A 4,330-nucleotide genomic window follows, 5' to 3' on the forward strand; every position below is an offset into this window, starting at 1 on the left:
CATTTCAGTCAAGACACCAAAGAAAGTCCAAAGCTATTTTCTTCACTCTCAAAATGGTGGAGCTTCCATTGGGTTGATATTCTGATGAGATGAAGTGTAAATATCATGAGGATAGCATTTGCCAAGCAACATTTTGGTGAAACCTAGTCTTTTGTTTGTTTCCTATGAAGCATAAGACAGAAATCTTAACATAATGTACAGTTTTAATTTTATGTTATAGGCCTTTATAATCACTTCATGTTTCTTTATGAGCTTAAACTGAATTTAAATTTACATATTTTCCACTTTGTTTACTTGGCTATTTTGTTAGTCAGCTCCTGTTGCTGTAACAATAGCATAGGAAAGGTATCTTAAATAGGAGAATTTAGTATGTAAGTTAGAAAAGCTGAAATTCATGAATTAATTAAGAATCAACCTTCATTGCAACCAGAAAGATATAATGTTAAATTATTGTAGTGGTTTCTTATCTTAGTTGGGAAGAATGGAATTAGATGTTGCAATCTAGTTTCTTAACTTCTCCAAATTGGTAGCGATGACTCCTAGCATATGCCAACTTTGGCTGTACATTCTCAGCTTATAGCTTCCCTCTTACAGTTGCCTGATGATTGCCTGGGATTTAGAAATCACCTGTGTTTAGAGCTAGATGAAAAGACAATATGGAGACCTAGCCAGATTCACTAGCTTCTTGTTTTCTAAAAGCATAGTAGAAACCATGCCTTAACAAATTCTATTGTATTTTAGTTGAATGCATCCAAAACAAAGAAAGAGTAGCCTGCTAAAAAGAGAGTTTTTTCAATGGGTATAGTTGTTTCTACTAGCAAAATGTATCCTTATTAAAAAGAAGAGAGCCTCTGTCATCTGGGAGTTTTTTCTTTCCTGTTTGACTTTCCCTCCATTGTTTGAAGTAAATTAAAAGAAAAAGGCATAATTTCTTACGGTACATTGGAAGATATGATGTCACAAAAAGTTGACTGATTTTCATCCTAGTCTCTCTTCTAAATTGTTTATTTATTTTTTAATAGTTTTTCAGCTCCCTTCTATCATGGGATGCTTTACAGAGAAAATGGAAGTTGGCAAGATAGCAGAGTTTCTTGCCTAGAGTAAGATTTACCTTCATATGAGACCTGGCCGCCTCAACAACTGAAAAAGAAATTTTCTGTTGGTTGTAAGTCACTCAATCTATGAGGTGAAGTTGCCGCAGCCCAGACTTGATGTGCTTCTGAAAACTGTTTTAAAAAAATCTTATTCTCTTAGAAAATAAACAGGTTTATTTTGCAATCTTCAGGACATATTTATTTATAATATTTGATTGCCATGTACAGCAACCAAAATTCATTTAGTACTAAGTATTAAGTCACTACAGACAAAAGTCAAAATCATATGTGTTCTCCGACCTCCAAGTGCTCCCATTATGTTGACATACTTGTTATAGAGTCAGGTGTGCAGTAAGGATTTCCTCGGAAACAAGAAAGAAGTTGAAAATTAGGGTGTCAAAGCTGTTGCCATTGACATCTTTCACATGAACCACAGCCAAAGAACTCGGCTTTCTCTCTCCGTTGGTGATCACACCAATTCTTCCCAAGTGAGCATCTCCGGTCACCGTACACATGTTACCAGTGTCAGATTTGATGAAATCTGTTACCTTTCTGGTCTGCAAATCATTTTGAATGAATCATTGACCTTGATAAGGAGGTCTGGGTAGCAAATGGTTCAAGCATCAAGAGTCACCAGATCTTTGGGAACCTTTTGTGCCCACCAAGATCTTTCTCACTTTGCACAACTTCTGATTGGCCTCCTCAGGAGTAATGCGGTGATCAGCAAAGCGATCCCTGGTGTCATAGAACAGGCGGAAAATCTTCCCAGTCTTACCGATGTTGATACATCCATAAAACCAGAATGGTCAGTGATATCGGTTCTGATTTTGCCTTCCATCTTAATGAAACGCTGCCTGAAGAGTCTCTTGACTGTCTTTTGTCAAGGTAATACTTAAGAGGGTTCCTTAGGAAGATGATGCGAGAGATACTCTCTCAGCTTGTGGGCACCGGCAGCGGACCAGAAGCAAACACACTGGTCAGTTTGTCCAACATCCAATGCTTGGGAGCAGCCATCCATTCCACTTCAGATCCTTCTTGAGACAACACCCATGGCTGCACTCGGGACGGAAAGAGCCTGTTCTGTAATAATAACAAGCCCCAGGGTGAACTGGTACAGCTAAACATACTCACCCTGCCGGCTTTGCTCTTTTCTTCCTCTTCATTGATCATTTTCTCAAAATTTTCTAGTCCAAATTCCTTCCAGTAGAACTTTGTATCCAGGTCTTTACGCAAGAAACCAGTATTCTTCCTCACAATTTATATACCTAAAAAAATCTTAGTATCAGAAAATGAGACTCACAGACAAAAGAAATTATAATCGATTAGTACAGTAGAGGATTCCCCTATTTATCTGCACATATGAAGTATCTTTGCAGTCGGTGTTTTAAGAATGTGCATGAGCTTGAAAGATTAATATTTTTCCATTCTTTGATGGCCAGGTGGGTGTTTAATAACTTGTTCTTAATATACTGAAAAAGTGATTTATACTTTAAAAAAATCAGAAAGTAAAAGAACATGCATATCTGTGAGCTTTCTGTTGCATTTTATATGCAAATTTACCACCCTATATTTTCAAATTACTCCCAGTAGGCCATGCTAGCACAATTTAAATTTATGTAAATGTGTGCATATTTAAGCTATTTTGTGGACAATAGCTAAGATCAGTGAATTCTCAGAATATTTCTAACGAGCATCAATTTGGAACCATTACACTTTCACTTTACATTAATCTTGGCATTTGAGAACACTTTTATTTTTAATGTAGAAAATGGAATGGTTATTTTGTGGGGGTGTCATTCATTTTCATTAAAATAGCTATGTTTACTTTAGTATTGTCACTATGGAATGCTGTGTCTTCTCAGGAAATATGTGTGTTCTTTTTGTTTCTTTTGTTTTATTGGTAGTTATTAGTAAGTTGTCCCTTTAAGACATTTGAACTGTGAACGAGGTATTATTGGTAGTTTCTTGGTATTGCACTATATAATCAAAGACTTATGATAGAATTCAAATAAAATCTTTGTAAAAATTGTCCATCATGTTCTTTTGTACACATGTACCTAAGTTACACATATGTCCTAGGGAGCATGCATTTATGAACTGATCTTGGTTTGTGCTTACTCAGACTTGAAGTACAAGAGGATTTCAGAAGATGCTGTAGTCCCACAGCCCTTTGTTCTGTCAGTATTATTAATTTACAAATGAACACATACAGCAGTGAATTTGATTACTTATTGGTTCCAAAACGAATCACATTTTAACGAAGCAGCAAGAGATTTTGTTGTGCTATTTCTTTCCTTTTGATCAGTTTAGGGAAAGAAAAAATGTGAATGCTTTGAAGCATACATGTGTTCCATGAGATTAATTGAAATGTAGTTTTGGAGAATGATCACAGCCCACCCAAATGGAAATAGCACTGAACTTGGCTCAGATTTGATTAGGTGATACAATAGAGGTGAAATGATTGTGTTAATAACTACTTGTTTGCAAAGAACTCTTGCAAACCACCAGGATGAGTAAGGAAAAAGAATAAAATCAAATCCCCACTTGGTATTCACATCATTGTATTATCTCCAGCAAGAAAAAATATTCAAGCTCCTGAGCCTTGTATTTCTTCTAGAAAATGATGGAGCATACTTTATTTTCCAGCTAGTTATGAGACAAGCTTTTAGGCAAGTAGTGAGAGATTCAGGCTTTACTGTGTGAGATTTTAAGATTAAAGTTATTTGCCACTTTGAAGCAAAAGTACATAATGGAAGAGAAATAAGTGCATTGTACTTGTGGTTAATTGTGCACATCAAAATTGCTATTAATAATCTTATATTTTATTTCTACACAAAACTATAGTGATGTACATTAAGCCTGTGAAGAATTTTAATATAATACACCAGATCGTTGTAAGGGAATTATAAATTTGCTGTCTGAGGCTGTTTGTCACAGAGGAAGCTTTTAATCAACCTTTTTGTTATTACCAAATGGATTTAAAAAGGAGCGTGCAAGACGTGCACAAATGTAGTTGAACCCTAAATTATTTTGAATGCAAGGATACAAAGAGAGGTATGAGCCACTAGAACATAGTGAACGTAAAGCTGCCAATAAAATACAGACAGTGGAGTGAAAGACATTCTTAATCAGCAGCCTCTGGGAAGCAGCATGAGCTCAGCTCCGAGCCCAGCTCTGCTGCCTGACAGCACTTAGGAAGCCGGGAGAGGAAGAGGCCCAAGTGCTGAATTTCATCC

The 4,330-nt window shown here is 36.2% G+C and overlaps 1 pseudogene; it reads right to left on the minus strand.

Moving 5' to 3' along the window:
• Positions 1–1,426: 1,426 nt before the first annotated feature.
• On the minus strand, positions 1,427–2,264 carry LOC125362990 (annotated as a pseudogene).
• Positions 2,265–4,330: the final 2,066 nt, after the last annotated feature.

The sequence above is a fragment of the Perognathus longimembris genome, chromosome 14 (genome assembly GCF_023159225.1).
Source record: "Perognathus longimembris pacificus isolate PPM17 chromosome 14, ASM2315922v1, whole genome shotgun sequence".
Lineage (NCBI taxonomy): Eukaryota > Metazoa > Chordata > Mammalia > Rodentia > Heteromyidae > Perognathus > Perognathus longimembris.